The following is a 25,910-nucleotide window of genomic DNA, read 5'->3' as shown; positions in this document are numbered from 1 at the left end:
ATTGCTTTGGAGTATTGCTTTAGACTTCCCTAGCTAAAGGAAACTGAACGGAGAATTCAACATAGATTACAGTACAAGGGCATCCTCTACCAATACAGTGCATTTCTTCACGGCCCTTTGTACCTTCCCTCGGGGGACTTTGAAAGCATAAGTGGTGTTTCTTTAACTCTGATTTAAAAGTATCAAAGTTGAGGGGGGATGGGGACAAAAAAAAAGTATCAAGGTTGAGCTTGAGAAACTGCATTACCCAAAGTCACATGCATCATTGATACATTCCCAATCCCTTACACATCTAGAACTTTCTGACTCGTGTTTTGAGAAACCAAGCTCTACCCATGCCTATTTTCTTTCTTTTCCATGTTGTTATTCTTTATATCTTCCTTGGAGTCCTTTCTTGTTTTTGCTTCACATGTCATTCCTCTTCCTGACACGATTTTTTTTGTGTAACCTTCAGTGGCCTCTCAGTATAAATCAATTTCCTGTTTGTATTCCTAAAGCTCACAAATGCATTTATTTTCCCAGCTAAAAGACATAAGCCCAAATGCTTGTAGGAGGGAGTGTCATGCAGCTGAGCAGTTAAACAGAGCACAACACTGTGTGACATCAAGATGCAAAGGTGTCTGGGTGTCCAGTGGAGCAGCTTCAGATTCTCTGCCACTGCATGCAAGGAGGCCTGAGCTGCCCATCCCTGATTCCAGGCTAAATCTGAGACACAGATCTGGTCTTTCTACCTGCTGTTAAATGACTGTTAGCTTCCCTTAGGCGTCATAGGGAAATGTCTCTGCAAGCCTCATCTCGGGTAAGTGGCGGAAAGGCTGAATCTTTTGTTTGGAAATAGACCTTTCACAAGCTCTGCGGAAAACCTCAGCATGCTTCCTTTGGCATGCACTCAGTTCCAGGCTCTTTCTTCATCTTCCTGCTTGTTCTCCTTCACAGAGCAGCTTCTAAAAAGGGAAGCACCGGGCTCAGCATTAATTGCCTTCTAGGGTGCAGGGTCTTCCAGCAAGGTTCTTCCTAATCAAAAGCTGTATTGTTGGGTGCTAAATACACACAATAAAGAATCCACATTTGATCGGGCCCTTGATAGAAGGTAGAGCGTGCTGATTGACAGCATGGGCTTTTCTGAGAGATGAAAATTTAGAGCTCAGATCTGCTGCCTTGAAAAAGCCACTTGATTTCCGGCACCTGTGGTCCCATCCATGAAGCAGTGCTAAGGACACCCAGGGCTGCTGAGACAAGAGGATGAGCAGAAATGATAACATCCAGCAGACAGCTGTTTGTGGTGTACATACCTATAGTTCCAGGAACTGGAAGGCTGAGGCAAGAGGAGCACACGTTTGAGGCTAGGTTGGGCAATACAGACCCTGTCAAAAGAGAGGGAGGGGTAGCAGTAGGGTGGAGGGGAGAGACGGGGAGGGAAAGTAGAGGAGGGGAAATCTTAATGCTGCTTGCAGAAAAATGTATACAATTAGGGGTCATCGCATACATTGTGTTTTTTTCAGGTATAAATTCTAGATTATATACATATACATATGTATATGAACATAAGATAACATACATGTATATATGACATGAAATTAGAAGTGAGATGACCTGGAAATAGAATAAACTAATGGGGGTGCACAGAGAAAGGAAAGGGAATCGTGGAATGAATATGGCCCCAGTACCTGATACACGCAAATGAAATGTCTCTAGAGAACCCATCACTGTGTGCGATGAATATACACCAATGAAAAATTCACAAAAAGAAAATATGTTACATACCATAATGTCTGTCAGTGAAAAGATGAAAAGTGAAGAAGTTAATTTCTCTTTTTGTAGGTGAGATATTCGAGGGTCTGGATCCCTGACAGCCCGTGGCAGCTTGGCCTTGCCGTCCTCTTCTGTTCATTTTTTTTTTTGGCCTTTGCCAAGCCTAAGGTAACAAGCGTTAGTTGTCTGTTTATAATTTTGGTGAGCACAAACTGCACAGTTCTTAGAGCTGTGTGTGGCTGAGTTTTATGCTAACCTGAGGAAGGGGAGAACTGATTTTCTCTATAACACAGAGGAAAGAAGGGGAGCTCTTCTCACTCCCTCTAGGGTCACAGGAAGGATAGAGTATGTCCCTAAAGAGAAAACTGAACTGGTTACGTTTCTTAAAACAGAAAATCTTTGTAGATCCGATGGAGTTGGGTTTAGCTACTTTTGCAAGTAGTCTGATTTGAAACCATTGGCAAATTAAAAGGAAAAAACAAACAAACAAACCAAAACGCTAACTTTCAAACTCTCACTAAATACTGAACCAGGAAGAGAACTCCTGACACATCCTTTGACACCACAGCAGCTGGAAGGTGGCTGAGTCACAACAGCCTGGATGTAACCCAAACATGGTTCCTCTTTCATCCCCTTTTCTGCCTGGTACATCTTCCTGTAATGAACAAAAGCCCCCTGTGCCTGTCTGTACCTTCCCCTACACACACACACACACACACACACACACACACATACACACACAAATGAATAGGTCTTATTTCTTAGATTCTTAGAAAACATTTAACTGTATAAAACTTATGAAGAAAATGCCCCATATTTGAAAATAGATACCAAGATCAAAGTAGAACATAGGATCATAATGAACAGAGTCAGAGCACACTCTAAAGGGGCACATATAGTCTGCCCACGGGAACCTGTGTGGTAAATTTCTAAGTGCCAGCTTGAGCTTCATGTTGGTCCATTGGCAGATATCCTCTCTCTTCCAAGCACGAAGAGCCAGCATTTCAAAACTGGGAACTCCTGATCACAAGTACATAATTATCTGTGTCGGTGCCTGCAATGAGGTGTCTCCATCTTTCCCATGTGTCTGATGATAACTTTTCATGGTCAACAAAGTGGCAGGATTCACCAGCAGCAAGTTCTACTTATGCACCTCTGAGTTGCTCTTGTAGGGTCGATTTCACGGTGCTAGAGACAGTCCTGTGGGTGTTCACAGCTCTGGAGAAGTTTGTTACCACCTCTATTTTCTGTATGAACAGGGCCACAGTGTTCTAACAGGTAGGAATTTGTTCAAGTACCTGTGAGCCACTGAATCCCACTCCCTGAACCAGCTATAGTAGGCAACAGCATCATAATGCCAACTCCATATCCAGGAGTCAACAGAAAATTTTAATGTTGGTGAACCCCTCATGATGTGGGAACAGGAACGTCAAACATTTATTAGGAGTAAGGACATAGGTAATGTGGGTTAGAACTTCCTGCAATCCTTTTACACATTTATTGTATGTGTGTGAGTGTGTGTGTGTAAGAGAGAGAGAGAGAGAGAGAGAGAGAGAGAGAGAGAGAGAGAGAGAGAGAGAGAGAGAGAGAGAGAGAGAGAGAGAGAGAGAGAGAGAGAGAGAGAGAGAAAATGTGCATGGGCAGCTGTGTGTGTGTGTGTGTGTGTGTGTGTGTGTGTGTGTGTGTGTGTGTGTGTGTGAGTGAATGAGTGTGTGTATTAAAGGACCACTTATGGGAATTGGTTCTCCCTTTCTACCAAATTTGAAGCCATTTCCCTGGCCCTATTATACTTTTAAAAAATCTTTAAATTTTTGACTCTAAGTATGTGTCTGTGTTTGGGTGTGTATACACGAATGTGAATTGTCTTGGAGGCCAGAAACATCAGGTTCCACGGAGCTGGAGTTACAGGTGTTTGTGAGCCACCCAACACGAGTGCTGGGAACCCTGTGCTAGAAACCAGAAGGAGGGGTGAACTTGGTTAGTAGCCCCTTATAATGGTGTTTTCTTTTCCACTTTTTAGCTACACAATATATTACATTTATAACATCAGGACCAAAAGTCAACATGTAACTATTAAGCAACAAGTTTGATCTTCATGGCTAGTTGGGTCTTCATTAACATTACATCATCCTAGGCTCAGTGGTTAAGAGCACTTCCTGCTCTTGCAGAGGACCCAAACTCAGTTCTCACTATCTATATGTCAAGTTGCTCCCAGTCACCTGGAACCCCAGCTCCAGGAAACCCAGTGTCCTTTTCTGGCCTCCACGGGCCTCATACTCATGTGCACATGCTCACCAACTTAAAAAATAATTTTTATAGAAAAGTATATAAACCCCATCCATCTCTTAAAGTCTGGTGTAAGCAGCAGGGCTTCTGACACCATGCAATACTTAAGGACTCTCTCCCTCTTCAGGCCGTGGACTCTGCATGCTGTCTGTCATGAAATGCTTTTTAAAGCCACAAAACACTTATTGAGTCCAACAGTTCTGTGGACGGCAGTCTGGAGACCAGATGTAGAAAGAGGGGCTCTGATAGACGCAAGTGGTGGCAGCCTCGGCATCCTATGGCTAGCCCTTGGAACCCTGGGACCCCACAGAACAGTCTGAAAACTGCCTGCCTGTAACACATTCATCGCCCTGGGTTTTCTGTAGACTTGTTAATGTGATAGCAAATTTGTGGAGATACTTTGCTTGTGATCTAACAAGTAAAACTTGCTAGAAGATCAGAGAAGCAGAGCAGCCGACCACTAGTTCTTACCTCTACGGAATCCTCAGACTGAATGGGCAATCCTGTCTCTAGGAATCCTCAGACTCAATTCCAGGAGCTCCTGTCTCCTTCCACTTTATATTCCTCTCTCTGCCCAGTCAGATCCCCTTCCTGTCTCCACCACCCTAGTGCTGAATTAGAGGCCTGTGACTCCCAGGAACTGGGATTAAAGGTGTGAGCCATCACTGCCTGGCTTTGTTTCTTTTTTAAACTGGATCAATCAAGTGTAGCCCAGGGTGGCCTTGAATTTACAGAGATCCACAAGCCTCTGCCTCCTGAGTGCTGGAATTAAAGGTGTGTGCCACCATTGCCTGGCCTCTATGGCTAACTAGTGATTTAGCTCCGCACTGTGATCTTCAGGCAAGTTTTATTTGCTAGATCACAAACAAAATATCACCACACAAATTCATAAAGATTCAAATTCATAAAGATTCAAATGGAAGACAACAGAAATAGCTAAAGTTGGGAGGTGGAGGTTGTGGCCTTGGCACCACCCCTAGCTGGTGTCTTGTGGTGTGTGCTGATCCTGTCATGAAGAAACTAAACAGTATGTTAGAAACATGACTGTACTTTTGAGAGTCCCATCAAGTCCTTGTTTATACCTTTTGGTTTTGTTTTTATATTTGTGTATGTTTTGTTGTTGGTCCTGACCTCATACTGGCTATGTTCCCAAGGCTGGCCTTGTATCTTCCTCTCAAGTACTGGAATTACAAGTCATGTTCCACCACACACAAGTCCTGGTTTATGCTTGTCAAAGACAACCTAGTTATTTCAGGGCCTCTTTCACTCTCAGTCTGCACACTCAAGCATATGGTCTCCCCATAGAGAAAAGCCTCCTTGCGGTTCATTATGCTCTATGTGGCTATACCCTGTTGTTGTGGAACATTTGTTTAACATGACAAAGATGTGTCACATTGGTTTATGCTGCATTTGTTCAACTATGTAAAGATGTGTTGCATTTGCCTTGATTAAATAAAATTAACCTGGGCTCAGAGAGGCAGGGTTAGCAACCACTTGACAGCAAAGAGCAGGGAAGAGGGTAGCATGGGTTTTTTAGTTGGGGCAGTGTGTAAGAAGAGAAAGAGAAAGAGACACTCAGGGCCAGACAGACAGACACAGAGTAGAGCATACAAAGTGAAAGAAGGTAAAAGGTCCTGAAGAGAAATAGGTTAATACAAGTTATAAGAGCCAGTGGGACAAGCATAAGCTAAGGCCAAGCATTCATAACTAATAATAAGTCTCCATGTCATTATTTGGGAGCTGGTTGATGCCCCTACCAAAAAAGCCTGCTGCACTCTGCCCTCCTATTCTGCCCAGCATTTAGCATCAGGCAAAGGTCAAAATAAGGACATCTATTACTGTGTTCATAAGACAGTTACTACCCTAAAGGAGTTCAAAACCCAAGTGAGAAGATGACTTGCAAGAATGAAGCTTCCAGAACCAACACACACCAGTGTACAGGAAGGAGACAAAGTAGTGGAAGGACAGATGGGCAAGGCCACAGGTACAGTTCTGTTCTCTCAGCTTACAAGCCGCCATGCGTTCTTAGCAGAGCACATCTGATTTTGACCGCGTGGGCTGGAAGCAGAGTGCAGATGAGGACCAGCTGGACACCAGGCCAACCATCCCATAGAGCACGGGACTGGGGTAATAGCAAGTTTCAGGGGGCGGAGCTGAGCCTGGTAGGATGCACAGCCAGCTGGCAGCACTCCACAGAGCAAAGCAATTGACAATGGGCCAGCCAGGCAGTTGGTGTTGGTGAGGTCCATATGTGGATGGTGGGGAGCGCGGTAGGGGAAGCAGACATCAGGTTCTGGTTGCCTGCAGCCCTGGAGAAAGGGACTTCTGAGATATAAAGAGGAAACGCGGATTCAGCCGAAACTTTCAAAAGTTGAGTGAGTGTGGATGCTATATGTTGGGCTACTTGGGTGACAGGGACATGCTAGCTCCTCACTGGCAACTGAACACCAAAAGAATGATCTAAAAAAAAAAAATGGAATTGACAACGCTAGAAGGATTCATTTGGTTTTGGGATCAACTCCAAGGAGAGGAGCCTGCTGTTCAAACCACAGCTTGGGTCTGCCATGGGCTGATGCCAGTATCTTAGTTTGCTTCCTATTGCTTTGATAAACACCAAAGCCAACTTGTCTATAGCCTACCATGATGGGAAGTGAAGGCAGGAGCTCAGAGGCCCGAGCAGGAGCAGAGACCACGAAAGGATTCTGCTTACAGCCTTGTTCGCTATGGGTCACCCAGGCCACTTTTTATACGTTCCGGGACCCGCTGCCCTGAGGTGGCGCATGCGCAGTGGCCCGCCCACACTTAACATTAATAAGGAGACTTTTCTACAGCCCAGTCTGATGGAGGCATTTTCTCAATCAGTTCCTTCCTCCCAGACAATTCTGGACTTGTGTTGCTCTGACAAAGACCTAAGGAGTACAGCAGTGTTCAAATTCGCTAGCAGGAGCCCAATACTTGCCTCTGCTGTTGGGCAGAAGCCAGGTTAAACCATGAGGGCCAATCCCAGAAGCTGAGGTAGATCGCTGGGCATTCCATGTCTTACCCTGGGTGTGCGAGGCTAAAAGCAGAGACTGGGAGTCAGGTCAAGCAAGTTTTTGACCAAATCCCAAACTGGATTCAAGGAAAAGAGTTTAATTGAGATCAGGGCAGAGATTTGAAAAGAAAAAAAAATCCAAAGGGAGTCTTGAAACTAGGGAATAAAAAAAAAAAAGCATAGAGTAAACTGGGTGGTGGTGGTGCATGCCTTTAGTCCCAGCACTTGAGAGGCAGAGGCAGGTGGATCTCTGTGATTTCCAGGCCAGACTGGTCTACAGAGGTAGTTCCAGGACAGCCAGAACTACACAGAGAAACCCTGTTTTAAAAAACCACACACACACACAGTATAGAGTGAATTGATCAGGACATACACAGCCTGGGACAAATTTGATAACAAGTCCCATAGACACATATACATTGTTTATATGTAACAATCCCAATATAAGGTGATGTATATGCATTAAACTAATTAAGGAGGGGGAGAGCAAGTCTGTGTTTTATCACATGACACGACAATAGAGTTTATGCACAGAGACAAGCAGGAAGGTGGTTCACAGCTCTAGAAACATCTGCCCAAAACAGATGGAAAACAAGACTGTTTAGCCGAGGGATGAGGTTCAGTCCCTGAGGGAAAGGAATTCAGTAGGGCAAGAGGATGTCAGAATCCTAGCAAAGTAAATTAGGACCAGGGCAGAGCTAAGTCCTGGGATCAAAGTCGGGATCCAGAGGAGAAGCAGAGTCCCGTGGACAGAGTACACAAAGGCGAGGATGAGCTTGGGATGCCACAGCTTGCTGAAGCATCTCAGGCCTACCTGGTTCCAACCAGGGACAGCAAGACTCTGGGCAGCAGAATCTCATCTTCACTTTGGGCTCGAACTAATAGACATTTTCTTCTTTGTCCTACCATTTCCTAACGGTGAGGCCATTAGCTAGTTAATTAACATCTCTGAGCTGTGATTGCCTCATCTTTAAGATGAGGATAGCAGCAAGCTCTCGGCCAGGTGTTAGGGAAGAGTAAGTGATGTAATGTGTGCGCATGAAGCCTCGGCCTGCTACTGGCACCATCGTGGCTGCTTCGTAAACAGAGCCATTATGATCATTAAGACTCAACGCAAACTACACTGGTAGGGAGGGGACGGGGATGAAGCTTATAATATGTTGTCAGACTGGCGTGGATCACTGTGCAGACCCATTTGAGAGCAGGGCTATTGACATAGTCAGTTAGACCTGGAGTGGACCCTATGGAAGAAGCAAGGGCTATATTCCTAAAGGAGGTCAAGTTCGGAGAAGGAGCAGCCCACAAGTTCTAACTTACGATCTCCATTTCCATTTGGGGAAAACTATAGGCAGAGTCAAAAAGCCTGTTGCAGAAAGAATGACAAGACATGTCATTATGGAGCCAATTGGCCCCTGTTGTTCCCCTCTTCTTAATTCAAGGGCAGTCATGCCATGCCCACAGTATGCCACTTTGTAATCATTTCTCTGAATTAAACACAGTTGAATCTCCATGTCCATGGATTCTACAACCATGGATGCAACCTGTCACAGGAGGAAAATATTTGAAAAGCGGGACTAGGAATGCAACTCAGTTGTAGAGTGTTTGCTGCGAGTGCTTGGCGCTGCAAAAAGAGAAAAAAATAAAACAGGTGAAAACTATCTTACTGAATATGTGCCATTTTTTTGCCCTTGCTATTTCCTAAGCAGCACAAGATAACAACTGTTCACACAGCACTTGCATTATGTATTATAAGGAATCTAGAGAGGATGTAAAGTACAGAGGAAGATTTGTCCAGTTATGTGTGACGAGTGTACTGTTTCCTTTAAGGGGTTGGAATATCCTCAGATTTTGACATCTGTGGGAGGTCCTAGACCTAATATGCCTTGGAGACAAAGAGTAAACAATATTCTTCCCTCTGGGAATAATTGTTCAAAATGAAGTGCTGTCAGATGTGGAACACATTGGTACTTAAGTTGTTCGTGTACCGATGCCGCGATCTGCTGAGATGTCTGCAATGTGTCCAGACAGTTCCTGTGAGTACTGACCTTTCTCAAACACATGGCCACTTGTGCAAAAGAAGACGAGGCATCTGTGGACGCAGGAGCCTTGAGGAACTGGGAGGAGGCAGATGCCCACATAATGTTAGTTCTCTTCTGCCTAACATCCAGGCTTCACACAATAGAGTTTATCCAAAAGGTCCTCAGCAGTATAAATTAAACATCGGATTGTGGGGAAGATGGTCCAGAAACTCAGGGAGAGGGTTACTGTTTCATTTCCCTGACTCGGGGGTCTATGTTCCTGATGAGACCTGATTCCTTTGGTCTCTAAACTTCCTCCATAAGCCTGTAAGTTTGAATGGGGTGACCGAATATAGGAACCCATGCCACACTGGCAACATGTCAGTGCCCACCTCTGAAAGGTAACACAATTGTCTGCTTGCTATTTCTCAGGACTGGGGATCAAACCCAGGACCTTTAGCTTGTTGGTCGAGCACTACCATGGGACTAAATTCCAACCCCAGTAAATTCAGCTTTTGCCTCATGTAATCTCAGTTGATAGTACCAGCGACATTGGCTCCCAAGCTCTTGAATAAGCGCCTGGTCTGTGTTGAGATGTGCTACAAGTGTAAAGTAGACACTAGATTTCAGATGCATTGGAAAAGACGTGAGCATAAACTGTCTCCTTAATAATTATGTTCACTGATTGCCTGTCTAGATGATCATGTCTGAGATATGTCGAATTAGATAAAGCATAATATTAAAATAAATTCTAGTGATTTTTTTCCTAACTCCCCCCCCCCGGCAAAAAAAAAGACTACTGACATAATAAAAACAAAACAAAACCAGACAGCTGTGCCTCACACTATATTTCTATTTAGGCAAGTTGAGAAGATAACATTGCCCCAGGTGTTTTAGCTCTCAAAGTCTGGCCACGCCCACTGTGACTCATCAACCCGGTGGGTAGCTAACCTTTGACCAGCCATGAAAGACTCTTCTGGGAAGAGGGGGTGTGATAGCTGCTCTATCCCTGGAGCTAGTATCTTTCAGAGCAAATGCTGTCTCTCTTATCAGACAAAAGTACACGTAGGCAGTTGTAATTTTCTCCTGGCCCCTTTCCCTGCATCAGCACCCCACAGCTCTGCTTGAATGTCAGGAAAGAGAAACTTTCACCTCTCCTTTATCTGCCAGCACATGTTTTTCAGATAGACTGGGTACCTACACAGGCATCGTCTGTTTGGTCCTGTCCTGGTGAATTCCAGGCTCGATGTGATGTTTCTCACACAGGAGTCAATAAACGACTCCAAGTCCACATCAGAAGCTCCAAAGGTACCTCTTTGCTAGGCAAATGAGGGCACAAACATCACCTCCTTTCTTCACTCATTCAACAAATATTCATGCAGCATCTACTCGTGCCCAGCTTGGAAGAGCCAACTAAATAGCCTACTGGTTCTGTCTTTAGCAGCTTTAGGGGCAGCTGCCCCTCCAGTCCCGCAGGAAAGCTAGACCTCTCGGTGTCCCTTGGCCTAAGTTATCCCTTCACTATCACCTATGCAGCTCCATGGATGCTTCAAACACACACACACACACACACACACACACACACACACACGCTTTCGTGTGCCCGTGTACACTCACTGACAGCTATCTTCCTTAACCACCAGACTTTCCTTTCCATCAGACTGCCTGCCCTGTGAAATATCTTTTTGTTGTTGTCGTTGGGTTAAATGAACAATGAAGACCTACCCTGAACGTGGGTGTCATCATTTCAGGCTCTGGGCACTGGACTGAATAAAAAGGAGCGAACACACTGAGCGCTCCCCTACACGCCCTAATCCATTGCCCTCTGCTCTTGACTGCGGGTGTAATGGTCCCGGTTCCAGCTGTGAGGCCACTGTAACCTGGACATGTGAGCCAAACCCTTGCTCCTTTAAGTTGCTTTTTAAAAAATATTTTATCATAGCAACAGGAGACATAAACCAAGATACTGCAGAAGTGTGAGGACTTAAGTCTGATCCCCAGAAAATACATGAGAGAGAGAAAACAAGCATGGTGGTGCCTAAGGAACAACACCCAAGTTTGACCTCCACACACACTCACATGTACACACACACACACACACACACACACACACACACACGAGTAGACACCCAAAGAAAAGAAATGAACGGAAGTCCGATACTTATTCCAAGCCAGTCAGGTGTAAGAAGACAGCAGGTGCTGAGGGGAATGCTGTTTGACAACATTTCTAGAGATTCAGAGGGGACCTTCTGAAGAAATGTCATCTGCTCTGCGTTCATAGCGATAAGGTGAGGCTGGCCCTGCAAATTGTAGAAGAGACTCAGGGCACAAAAATGACCTTCAAAGATCATGAGGCACAGCATGATATGGTAGTTAATGTCTTTAATCCCAGCACTCAGCTGGGAGTGAAGGCAGGCAGAGCTCTGCGAGTTCAAGGACAGCATGGTCTATACAGTGAATTTAAGGATAGCCAGGGCTACAGTCATTGCTTGTCACAAATAAACCAATATATAAATGAAAGAAAGAAAAGTTCCTAAGGCATGAATGGGTCTGACATTTTCAGAGAAAGGAAAGGAGGCTCCAGGGTAAAGAGAATTCAAATCGTGAAAAACCTCATGAACTTTTTTTTTGATTGACATGGGCTATCATGTTGCCCAGGCTAGCCTTGAACTGGCTATGTAGCCAAGGATGGTCTTGAACTCCTAATTCTCTGGCCTTTTCTTTCTGAGAGCTGAGATTCCAGGCATTTACGGCTCCACTCCACGAAATGTAGATTTTGTTCACAGCATTGTAAAAGGCTAGACCTTCTGGCATAAAGGCGGAAGGAAACACTGGGGTGGAAGCAGAGGATGGAATGCAGAGTCCTGGGTTAAAGCTGCTGCCTTGTTTCTTAGCTAGAAAATGGGTAGCCCACAATATGGCTACAGATCAATCCTCCTACAACGTGCTAAATGTCATAGTTTGAGTGAGAAATGTCCCCTACAGTCTCAGACATTTGAACGGTCCCCAGTGATGGGAGGTTGAAGAGATGTAGCCTTGTTGGAGACATGCTTTGAAAGTTTAAAGGCTACTTCCAGTTTGTTCTCTCTGCTTCATGCTTAGGATTCAAGATGTGAGCTCTCAGCCACTGCACCAGCATCCACGCCTGCCTCCTGTTGCCATGCTTCCCCACCGCGATGGACTCTCAGCCCTCTGGAAGCAGAAGCCCAAAGGAATCTTTTTGCATATGCAAGTCGCCTGGGTCATGGTGTTCCATTACAACAAAGGAAGGAATACAACTTCCAAAGTGTCCTTTTACTGCTGGAGAAACAGCTGCGCAAGCACCCCTGTTAGTTGGTTCCCCCTTAATTACATAGCTATCCTGGTCTCCTACTATAATAAAATATCACATAGATGTTTCCAGGACAGTGGTTTAGGTACTAGTCCATTCTTTGTACCCTTACAGATGTCCCTGGGCCTTTGCTCAGGCAGCTTCCTTGCAAAGACATGCACTATGTCTTATTTGCAATCTTCAAATCCCTACAACTGTTCTAAAGCAAGCATGAGACCAAATTCATATGTCTGGGTCACGCTCTAAAACTGACTGTTTTATGGGAGTAGGCTAATCACACCACCACCACCACCCACCTTTAAAGGATTCCACATCTTCAGAACTTGTAAATGTGATGTTATGAGACAGAAGGGGTCTTGGCAGATAAGATTGCATTAAGTCATAACTATCTTGGTATGTGGGGATTATGCGAACTATCTGAGTGGCTCCTGCCTGCATTCTTATAAGAAAGGGTAGGAGATCAACCAAACAAAAATGAGTAAGGCAGTGTGACCACCATGGCAGAGATGGGAGCTATGCAGACACCAGTCGGGAAGCACCAGAAACTTCCAGACAGAGCAGAGTGTGGGTGGTTCTTTCGATGCTTCCATTTCAACCCAGCAATAATGACTTCGGACTTCTGACCTTAACCCCTCTAAGAAAATCGATTTCTGCCGCCTTAAGCCACCAGGTTTGGGGTAATTTGTTGCAACAGCCACAGGAGGGAAATGTCAGCCCCCAGCTCCACACCTTGGCATCTCGTCTCTTGCTGTTATCTTTATAGCTTTCTGCCAGGCTGGTGAATCCAGATCCTTCCCGTCCTCCTGCCTTCCTTCTTGCGCTGCCCACTCCTGTTTATGGCATGCAGGTTTCACAGGCTCATGTAGGTGTTTTCCCTCCTCCCACTCTCCTTCTCATAAAGCCACTTGACTCCGGGCAAATGAATCCAACCACAGCTCAGATGGACCATGGCAGTCAGGCCTGGCGCCAGCGAGACCAGCCAAGAGGCTGCTGCTGGGATGTATAGGCACATGGGTGTGGGCAGATCGGTGGCTTCAGTTGGTTTGGCTGTTTCTTTTTCAGTTTTTTTTTTTTTAACTCCAGCAGTCTTAGGCACTAAGAACTGTGACAGCTAACTGCAGAAAACAGAATTTCCAGACATTGTTATAGAGAGGGCTGAAACTGACTGCAAGAACTGGCTGGATTTAATGGCTGATTTAATGGTGTGATAGAATGAAGTGAAAAATTAGGAAGCTTCTTGATCTGGCATGTTCAGTTTTAGGTGTGTAGAAATGACACTTTATAAAGGTCACCTCCTTTAGGAAGCTCCATCCACCTCACCCCAAGTTTAGCAGTTCTGGAATCTTCTGGATTTGTATTTATCAGCCCTGCCTCATAAGCATTCATAGTCTCCGGCAGACTCCTTGAGAATGAGACTACGTCTTATGTCAGTTCCAGCAGCAGCAACATAACATGATACCAAGGAGAGGTGGATGCTAAATGAATTATTGACTAGGCCTGACCTCAGACAAGTTTCCAGGCTGGAGATGAAGATGGTGGGTTCACATTCACAGGTGAGAGTTGAAGCCATGATAAACAGCACTCAGGAAGGTATGACAGACTGATCGATCATCTTCTGAGTTCCTCAGCCCTAACAGGTAGTTCTCGCTAAGTAGATTTTAAAAACTTTGACCTAATACTCAAGTGTCAGGGACTGTGATAACTGAATAAGGAAGAAGCCGGGAGTCTGAGTCTGCTAGCTTTCCAGGGTGTCATGACACTAAAAGCAATTTATCATTGCCAGCCAGTTCAAGGTTCACCTGCCCTCACCCCTGTTGTCATGCAACATCATAATAAGACTCAGTCAGACGCAGAGAGACATTCTGCATGTGATATGTCTGACTTTCAGGTACTTATAATTATATATGGTGCTGTCTCAAAAACTGGTTTGCTGAGACATCCCAGAAAAACAAAAACAAAAGCAAAAACGTAGCATTTTCCCTAAATGTTACTCCTGAAAAGCTGCTAACGGTATGTGGTAATGCGTTTGAAGACCAAGCTCACAGTTTTCTCTCTTACATTTGAGCCAGGTCCCTTTTTTAATGTGAAATTAATGCTGTTAGTTTAGTTTATTAATATTATTGTTTTGTGTGTATAAGTATTTTACCCACACGGATGTGTGTGTATCGTGTGAATCCTGTGTAGCACAAATAATAAAAACCCAGAGACAGATATTGGGGTTCATCCTGAAGATCAGAAAGCAAAGCAGCCAGCCACTGGCTCTTACCTCTACTTCAGACTGAAAATGGGTGAGATTCTAGAGATTCCACACTCCACTGAGTTCCAATCTCTTCCCCTTATATTCCTCTCTCTGTGCAGCCATATCCTGTCCCCACCTCCCTATTTCTGGGACTAAAGGCTTGAGATCCCAAGTGCTAGGATCACGTTTGTGTGTACTTTGTTACTCTTTTAGAAAGATTCAGTCTTACATAGCCCAGGGTGGCCTTGAGCTCACAGAGATCCTCCTGCCTCTATCTCCCAAGACCTGGGATTAAAGGTGTGTTCCACCACTCCCTGGGCTGTATGACTGACTCATACGGTTGATTTGCCCTCTGATCTTCAGGCAAGCTTTATTTATTAAAACATAAAAAAACATACAACTATATTTCCCCTTTTTTGTCTAAAATAAAAAGGCTATAGCTAGTATAAGAAAACCTATATACAATAAGTAAAATAACTATATATAGTATATACAGGCAATAAACACATCAACAATATCTAATCCATTTACATATGACAAATTCAGAGAAAATACTCCTTATCTATCTTATCTTGGTGAGTACAAAGTCCTGTACCTAATTTACTTTCTACCATAACTTGCTTCCTGCATCTGGTAAACAAGGAAAACTATACTATATCTAATCTTCAACTTCTTCAGAAACCCAAGAAGGAAATAACATTAGCTGAGTAAGTAAGAAGTGTGAGCAAGCAACTTCCAAAAAATGTGAGAGATGACAGAAACAGCTGGACAGTCACCCAAAGTTCCTCTGCTATTGGGGCATCCATCTTAAGCCTACAGCCCTACATATCCAACAGACTTTTCTGTGAAGCAGGATATTCTGAAGGGCTGTCTCTCCTTGTCTTGACAATGTTTGGCAGTCACTTTCTTTCATGTCCTGCTTTTCCAATTAGGGCAATATACTGTCACCAGTTGAGGCAAAGACTTTTTCTTGCCTAGTGGCTTACTTTTGTCACAAAGTAAACTCCATGTGGAGTTTTTTGATACCCATTTTCTCTGAAGTAGATTCTTGCTTCCAGGAGTAGACAGGTCTCATTGTCATACAAAAGAACCTATGTTATCAAAACATCTTAAATGCCATATTCTGTAGATGTCTGAAGTGTTTGAAGATGACCTGTCTATCTAAAATATATCTTTTTTGACCTTGAAAATATACCTAATGTGACACTATTTTGATTATAATAGGTGATTAACTACTAACCTGCATTTCCTTATTATCCTAAACAGTGGTAATAATAATTTTCAAGGACTAGAAATTTGCATTACATTCTTAAATGAGTTGTATGGGTATAACACCTTGAACAAGAGTAGAAATGTATGTAAAGTATGTTCTAACAAAATTAACCTCAAATTTGCATCAATATAAAAAATTATAGACAATATACAAAAGTCTAATCCAATATAAAAATATTTAAAATGAGTAGTTGCTTTTTAAAAGTAGATCAATAATCTTTTTATCTTATCATATCTATATTCTCCATTTTTTCTTTTCAGAGTAGATTCAGTAATCTACCCTTTGTTCCTATCATATTTATATTCCTCTTATATTTCTTTTCAAAACAGGAACTTTAAATCTAATTTGCTTTCTTTAGCTTTTTTTCCTGACCATTACCAATAATAACTTATAACCAATCTGCCTAAACAATGACAAATACCCATAACCCAATGAAAGACCAGAAACTACCCACCCTACCTCATAGGAAGGTGGACACTGTGTTCTTAAATTTACTTACCACTACTGGATGTGATGGTATCTCTAGGGGATCTGAAAAGAAAAATAGGGGTTTATTGTCAAATTCTAAAGAGGTAACTGTATCATTTGTTGTCTCTGCATAATGGGAAAGTTCGGGGCTTGTCTGAAGTCCTGGCTAGAGTAATCTGTGAGACTGGATCATCTCAGCTAGTTACCTCAAAATTGTTCTGAGCAGTTTGTAGTCCAAAGTCAATCTTTAGATGGTGTTTTTTCGCTTCATGGTGTTATCATATTCCTGGAGGAATCATCCTTGTGGAACCTCATTCCCCATTTGGAGATTTCAAAGGTCACTGTTAGGTGTGCTCATGGTTCACTACAGAAAACTGATAGATCCTCAAATCTACAGGAAGGTAGATGAAACCTTTTCCTAGAATTATTTAGTACTCTATATGACCATTAATATTATGACAAAAAGTTTAATATATATACATATGTATATATATATATTGATCTTATAAAATTTATACCTTAAGAAAAGCTATTGAAGAGTCAAGATAAAACCAAAGGATTATGAGATTAGTGGCAATAAAATAGTCCTTAAATATTTTGTTTTTCTTCCATCCTATATCAGGTGGCTCTTCTGTCATGAGACAGAGATTTTGGCTTTCACTTTAATAAGCATTCTTGGTTTTAGAAAAAGAGAGAACCATACTCCAACTCCAAAGCCAGCTTTAACCTTTAATTAGACTGGGAGTACAAAAAGACCATTTGCACTATATGTCTGTAGAGAACAGCAGAAACAAATATTTGGTAAGATTTATGAAATTTTCTCCTGTTGGAAATATGATATACCAATAGGCCAATTATTCTTTTTCTTGAGACATTTTTTTCTGGATGATTTGTCCTTTTTCTTTAGATGTTTTATTTGTCCATTGGTCTTCAGATTCCTTAGCTGAATACCTTTATTCTCCAGGAAATACATAAACAAAACTCTCAACACTAATTTTGGGGAGATTCCCTTATGGCAAATTATATATGATCAAATGAAAAGCATTTGTTAGTTTTATAGGTTAGTTTAGATTAAACAACCATGGTACCTTAATGAACTACTACCTCCTCTAATTAAGAAGTGTCTCCTGTTCAAATTGAAACTTTATCCATTTTGATAGTATCCATAGCTTTTCTTCTCCTGTGGAAACAAAAACAAAACCCCTTCCCCAATGTAACACATGTCCCGGTTTCATTCTGAGATCAGTACATCTTTAAAGCTTATTAATTGATTTAATTCTGTAGTTTTTCTACTATCCAATGTCTCTCCACAGCTGTTGCTCCTTTCTCATTAGCATTTAGAAAATTCAAAGTTAATAAGGCATTATGGAATCTATTTCTGCGGGCATTTAGATCCCTTTCTGCTTATTTAACACTTCTTTTAGAGCTCCATTTGATCGTTCTATAACTGCTTGTCCTGTAGGATTGTGTGGTATACCTGTAATATGCTTTATATTATAAAAAGCAAAAAACTCTTTCATTTTCTTAGAGACATGTGCTGGAGCATTATCTGACTTTACTTGTGCAGGTGTATACATAATGACCATAACTTCTAGCAAATGTGTGAATCAGCCTTTTTCAAACTCAAAACAGTTGCTCATTGAAATCGTGAATAGGTATCAATGGTGTTGTTTACATAGTTGAGTTTTCCAAATTCTACAAAATGAAACACATTCATATTTCAGATTTCATTCCTTTGCGTACCCTTTGGGTTACTTCCTGCAGGTAGTGGTGTTTGGTTGTATAAAGAACAAAGTAGGACATTTACTCATAATTTCCTTGTTTATTGCCAAATGATGGAAAAGTCTTTTTTTTAACTTTTGCTATTGACATGACTTTTTTATGAAATTCTGAGTCCTTCAGCATGTTTCCATTCACTAATTGATCAATTTCTGCATTACCCTGTGCTATAGGGCCTGGCAGACCCGTATGGGATCAGATGTGTGTGTGTTATATATGGAATGATTCCTGTTCCTGATTGTATCTTGAAACTGAATAAATAATAAAGTCAATTTTGTATCATCTGGTATAAATTTGGTGGTTTCAATATGCAAAACAACTCTTTCTGCATATTGCACATCAGTAACTATGCTGAGAGTTTCTTTAAAATCCTTTAATACCATGAGAATAGCATTTAATTCTGACATTTGGAGAGAATCATAAAGGCTTTGATCCACTTTATTTAAATTTTCTGATTTGTATCCTGCCTCCTAATCCCTAGTGCTGGAACTAAAGGCTTGTGATCCTAAGTACTGGGATCATCTTTGTGTGCGCTCTGTTTGTCTTTTAGACAGATTCAATCTTGTGTGGCTCAGGATGGCCTTGAACTCTCAGAGATCTCTCTGCCTCTATCTACCAAATCCTGGGATTAAAGGTGTGATCCACCACTTCCTGGTTTGTATGGCTGCCTAGTATGGCTGGTTTGCCCTCTGATCATCAGGCAAGCTTTATTTATTAAAATACAGATAATATACCACTATATGCATGGGTCTGGTAAAGGCCAGAAGAGGTTATCAAATTCCCAGGAACAGAAGTTACAGACTATTGTGAGCCACCCTGTGGGTGCTGAGAATTAAACCTAGGTTCTATGAAGGAACAACCAGGGTTATTAACTGCTGAGCAATCTCTGCAGACTCTTGTTTCATTTTTTGAGACAGGTTCTACCTCAACCCAGCCTGATCTCAAATTCTCTATGTGGCCAAATCTGGCCTCTACCTCCTAAATTCTGGTATTACAGTCATGTACTGCCACACCCAGCTCCAGCCAGATACTTTCTGTAGGGATAATAGGACAAGGATCGAATTCTTCTAAATGCCAACAGAGATAGACAATGATCCTGACTGTTGTAAACGGAGCCCTGAGCTCCACAGCTTGACCTATAACTGAATTTCCTTGGGAATTTTACAATGCATTGATTGAACTTAATTAAATCAAGAGACTGGTCCCAATTGTCTGCCTTAACAAAGTTGTTCACAGAAATCATTTCCTGAGCAACTAGACTGTACAAAGCCTTGTGTTGTCTGTGTTAAACACCAGAAAAATAAGACTCAGGACCTTGATCTTCATCAGGGATGTATAGCATACACTAAACCTTGAAGGAATGAAAAAGGACTGTATCCTTTGCATGAAGTGTACTGTTAAATTATTGGGTTGAAATGATGCCTAAATTACATAGTTGGAATGGCGATGACTTAGTCTATAGACTTGAAAGTGCTTATTCTTGAAGCAGAGTGTGAGGAATACCCACTCATTGGTCATTTCCTTCATCATTAACTAAGCTATATCCTTCTGGTGTCCATTATTAATCTTATTCTTCTTCGGAAGCACTCTTTGGAGAATACACAAAAAGACTCTTAGGATTCTGTCTTAGGCAAAGGGAAGGACATTTGGAAGGAGGCTTTGAGCAATTAAAGAAGGCAGCAAAAGTGAAGAGAGGCTCCTTGGGATGATGGCTTCTTATTCCCACAAGACATTGCAAGAGCTGGAAGCCATGGAGGCAGGTATCTAAACAGGACCAATGAGAGAAAAGGAGAACCCAGGGACTCTAGAACATACTCAAACCAGCTTCCATGGAGTGGGCTTGCATCAGTAGCTTTCTCCCATCCCAAATGCCTAAAGTTGTTGTTTCTTTATTCTGGAACTTAGTCTTACGTCTTCACAAGCATCCAACCCTTTCTTCCTGCCAGGGAATGAACTCAGCACTTTCCTGGGCAACCATTGACACTCCCATTACAATCTTAAAGATGCACTTAGGTAACTTTGGTTCCTTTCACTGCAGAATCTTCCCCCCCCCCCCCACATTCCCATTATTCGTTTTCCAGTACCAATAATTCAGATCCATGTTGCACTGAAGCTTTTGGTCACTAGCTTTCGACATTCCCAGGAGGATTCTCTTATTCGCAAGTGTACCCCTGGGCCTTAGAAAAACTATTAGTCCTGCATTAACATCCACTGCAAACCCTTCTTGCTCCTGCTTCATTTAAGAGACTGATTCTTTCTTGTTCCAACTACTTCCAAGACTCTCAGTCAGCCATTTAAGAGCTAAGTGAGCCAGGTGTAGTGGCTACTCTGTAATCTGAGCACACTGGAGGATGAAGCAGATGGGTCTTGAGTTCCAGATTAGCTTGGGCTACCTAAGAAAATCCTGCCTCAAAAGGGGGTAGGTAATTCAATCAAACTCAGTTTTCAAACATATTTCACTCTACCATAACTTTCTTAAAAATTTTTAATTGAGGAAAATCACAACTATTCTCTAGAATCATCTTATATAACCCTCTCAGTGTGAATTCAAGGTAATAATACTAGTGTGTGTCTATTCATGAGTATATATGTACTATAACTAAGATACTGTGGAGGAAATACAAAAATCTGCCAACCCTAGGATCAAATGTGTGTGTACATTTGAATGTGCACTTGTCCTGTGGGATCTACAGAGGACTGGGCCTAGGATCCTACAAAGACTCCAAAGTGCACAGATGTTCAAATTCTTGTATAAATTCTGTGGCATTGCTTATAACCTATGCATGCCCTTGCATATATGTTAAGTCATCACTAGATTATTTATGATGTCCAAATAAAATGTAAATATTTATTTTACTATATTACTTAAAAAATAACAAGAAAAGGTCGGTCCATGTTTCATACTGATGCAAAAATTTCTGAATATTTTCAGTCTATGCTTGGCTGAATCCACAGCTTCAGACCAGATAGGAAGAGCCAACTGGATATGCATGAGGAGGTGTGGGTGGGTGGGAGTATCATAATCCCTGTATCTAGAACGGACGTGTAAGAACTTGTCAAACGTTGTGATTATTTTCAGAAACTGTACCCACAATTGCAACAGTGTTCTCAGGCAGTAAGTGCTTTGATGACATCACACAGACTCTCGGACTTCAGACATATGTGTGGTTAATTTAGAAAATGATCCCCGTGCTTCTCCTTCACGGATTAGCTGGAACAGTTCACATAACCAAGTTTGTTACTTTTCCAAGACACAAATGCCCTTTGCACGGTCACAGTGGTTGTTGGGAACTAGGGTGGAGGTGATAAAACTTCTTATGTGAAAGGCGGGAGGTAGGAGAGATACTACTCAAGCTTTCTAGGTCCTTGGGTCCTTTGTGTTCTTTAAACCAGCAGGCCATTTGGCCACCAAACTTCTCGAGTGGGGATTTCTTTCTTTGTGTGCTTCCATTAAATTTGCTTCCCATCTTGGATTCCAAAGCATCCAAGACTAATAGTGCCTCTACCTAGAAGATTCTAGAAGATGACTTGTCACTTTTTTTGCTCAATAAGTGTTTTATTAAATATTACACTGTGCCAGGCACAACAAGTTACAAAACAAATAATTTTCGTACTCAGGCTTGCAGGGCAGGCTAGATGGGACGGTGGATAAAGGTGCTTGCTGCCACACCCAATGACCTGAGTTCAATCATCCAGGCCTAACATGGTGGAAGAAGAGAACCAACTTCCACAAGCTATGTTCTGACCTCTCCGTATGCACACCTTCTCTGCATGACCAGCTGAAACATTTCTCCCATCGTAATTGTGGCTTATCCCATCATCCTTCCCACCTACCCCAAAGCTACAATTATGTCTACAAGATGAGCTCAAGACCAATCTCTGGGATACTCCTTACAATTGGGCTTGCAATGGGGTCTCTAGAAATGAATGGTTTCTGCTCTAGTCCATCCTCTGTTGATAGAGTGACCATGACTCTTCTTTTCTCTCTGTAGATCCAGAAGACTTCAGAATGCCCAAAGACATGATAGGCTGGTTACTTTTTGTCAACTTGACACAGCTAGAGTCATCTGGGAATAGGGAACCTCAGTTAAAAAAAATACTTCCATCAGGTTGGCCTATAGGCAAGTCTTTGGGTTATTTTCTTGATTAGTCATTCATGTGGAGGGCTCAAGCTTACTGTGGGTGGTGTCACATCTGGGCAGGGGTTCCTGGGTTATATAAGAAATCAGGGTGAGCAAGCAATAGTGAGCAATCTAGTAAGCAGTACCCCTCTGTAGCCTCTAATTCAGTTCCTGCCCCCAGTCTCCTGCCTTGAGTTCTTGCCCTGAATTCCCATCATGATGGACTGCAAGATGTAAGATGAAATCAGTCCTTTCCTCTCTGAGTAGGTTTGGGTCAGGATGTTTCTCACAACAATAGAAAGCAAAATAGGCACATGGGTAGCTAAAAATGATCAAATTGGTATGAGTTCCTCAGTCCCTCTGATGGAGAGTGAGACAGCTTATTGCTATTTCCTGTCCATGTTTAACTTATGGGAATCTCATATTCCATCTATTGCTCACCACAGGCTCTGTCCAGAACGAGAACATTCTGTGAAATTGTCATCTTTCCACCATTACATGTGGACCGCATTCACACATCAGGACTGCAGAGGAGAGTTCATTCTCTTTGTACACATAACACAGGATTCAGTCAGCTGATGGTGTTTTAGACCTACAAGCTGGGAATGGAGAGTAATGGGTGTTGGGTGGGTGGATCACAGATGATGGGAATTTGGTTAAGGAGAGGAGGGGACTGTAATTAATGTCTGTGCCGTGTCTGTGACTCCTTCTTACCCAGAAATAAGAGAGTAAACCATGGCCAGCTTCCCTCATCTTCCTCACCATTGGAAGGGTAGCTCGGGGCAAACATCACCTGGCCAGAGTCAAACTGGCTCTGGGCTAGAGGTTACTCTAGCTGATAGGGAAGTGTACTGTGGACTGGAGACAGAACGGGCAGGAAATTACCACAATTCCTCAGCATACTTTAGTTTTCTTTTTGTTTTTTCTTTTTTTCCTCCTGATTTCAACATTTTACTTTAAAAAATCTCCTAAGTTAAATTTCAAACAACATGAATAGTTGTATTCACTATTCATATTTTGTGTATCAAACTTGCAGAGTTCATAATTTTAAGCAATGTATTATTTGATGGACCTATCATTATAGAAAACTAGGGTGTACTTATATGTATTTTTAAAACATATTTGAATCAAAGTATAATTACATCACTTCTCTCATTCCTCCCTCCAATTCCTCTCATGCCCCAGCTTCATTCTCTAATAGAGATCCTATTTTTCTTTTCTTATTATTGTTGCACACACACACATACACACAAATATAAATACAACCTGCTGAGTATATTTTCATTTGTGTGTCTGTATATATGGTTTCAGGACTTACTACTTTTTATTGAGTAACCAATAAATTTGTGGGGATGTAATTTGTTACAGCAATGGAATACTCAGATTAACATTCCTCCAATCAACCATAAATTAACCAGAAACAAACCATAAATTAACATATGTTTCTGGGAAAAATAACATGATATTGTAAAGAACAGTCACCAACCATTCAGGTTGTACAAGAACAGGGTACAACAGCTGCTGATCTTCCAAAGGCACCAACAGCCCTGTCTTTAAAATGGTTGATAGACAAACCTGTATGGGTTATGCAATGACCTCTAACAATAAAAAAACTGCAGGTCTTAGAACAGCTAGTACTGAAGCAGCTAAATGATCAGTATACTGAAGAATCAACCAACCTTTGCAATTCTTCTGTATTTGTTATTAAAAAGAAATTTGTAAATTGAGAATGGTGATAGATCTAAGAGCTGTTAATAAGGTGATTCAGCCAGTGGACTCTCTACAGTCTGGAATTCCTCTGCCTTCTCTATTGTCTAGAGGATGGCCTCTTATAGTTATCTATTTAAAGACTGTTTCTTCACTATACCTTTATAAGAAAAGAACAGAGAAAAAATTTGCCTTCATTGTGCCTACTTATAATAATTCTCAGCTTGTTAAGAGATATCAATAGAAAATTTACCCCAGGAAATGTTAAAAAGCCCCACTCTATGCTAATATTTTTTAAGTCAGCCATTAGAAATGATATGTAAGCAGTTTTCTGGATCTGTAGCTTATCATTACATGGATGGCATTTTACAATCTGATTAAAATGTTGATACTTTAGAGAGAATGTTTGAAGAAATAAAGAAAATTTTGCCTTGTTCGGGATTACAAATTGCTCCTGAGAAAACACAAAAAGGAGATTCTATAAATTATTTAGGATATAAAATAGATCTATAAAATATTAGACCCCAAAAGGTGCAAATTAAGAGAGATCAATTGTGGGTTCTTAATGACTTTCAAAGATTGCTAGGAGACATTTCCAATCTATTACCTATTGGTGTAAAAAATGATGAACTGAGTAATTTGTTCAAAACCTTTAATAGTTACAAGGACTTAGATTATCCAAGAGAATTATCACTGAAGCTGAGATAGAATTGACTATGGCAGAAATTACACACAAGGGAGCAACCACTGAAGGAGCAGGCCTGAGCCAGAAAGCTCTGTGGGACCAGGTGAGAGTCCAAAGAAGCAGGCCTGAGCCAGAGACCTCTGCAGGACTGGGCCCAAGCCAGGGACATCTGTGGGAACAGGCCTGAGCCAGCAACCTCCAACAAGCCCATGGCAGCAACCTCCACAGGAGCAGGTACAAAGAAGTGACTGTTGAGGGAGCAGGCCTGAGCAAGAGAGCTCGGCAGACCAGGCACAAGTCAGGGACATCTGAGGGAGCAGGTCCGAGTCAGTGACCTCTGCCAGAACAGGTCCAAGGCAGTGACCTCAGCAGGAGCAGAACAAAGCAAGCAACCTTCATAGGAGCAGACCAAACAACCTCCTAGATTGCAGAGCAACACTCAGGAGTACCAAGCAACCTCCAGCAACACAGAGTAACCTCTGTCCAGGTGACTGAAACTCTGGTCCTGACTGTACCATGAGAAGCAACCATCTGAGCCTTGGATCCATTGGCACCTGGAAGACTGATCAGCAGAGGCACAGACCCAACTACACCAATAGAGGAAAAGATCGGTAGACAAAATAAGAACACACTCAACATCACAAAGAACAACATGACACCAAGAAAAACTAGTGGCTCTACAACAGCAAGACTTAAATACTCAAATATAGATGAAGTAGAAGAAAATGACCTAAAAATGACTTTAAAAGAATGTTGAGACCCTTAAAGAGGAAATGAAGAATTCCCTCAAAGAAATGGAGGAAAAGACAAAAAAAATGGAGGAAATCAACAAATCCCTTTTTAAAAAAAACAAGAAAAAGCAATCAAACAAATGGAAGAAAAGATTCAAGACTTAAAAACCAAAATAGAGACAATAAAGAAAACACAAAAAGAGGGAATCCTGGAAATGAAAAATATGAGAAAATGATCAGAAACCACAAATGCAAGCCTAAACAGCAGAATACACAAGATGGAAGAGAGACTAAATTGCTGAAGATACAATAGAGGAAATAGACTTATTGATCAAAGAAAACATTAAATTTAACAAAAACTTAGCACAAAATATCCAGGAAATATAGGACACCATGAAGGAGAAGTCCAACTCAAAAGCACAGAAGATATATTCAACAAAATCATAGAAGAAAACTTTCCCAACCTAAAGAAAGATATTCATATGA

Source organism: Arvicola amphibius, chromosome 6, assembly GCF_903992535.2.
Source record: "Arvicola amphibius chromosome 6, mArvAmp1.2, whole genome shotgun sequence".
NCBI lineage: Eukaryota > Metazoa > Chordata > Mammalia > Rodentia > Cricetidae > Arvicola > Arvicola amphibius.
This window is presented reverse-complemented; position numbering follows the sequence as displayed.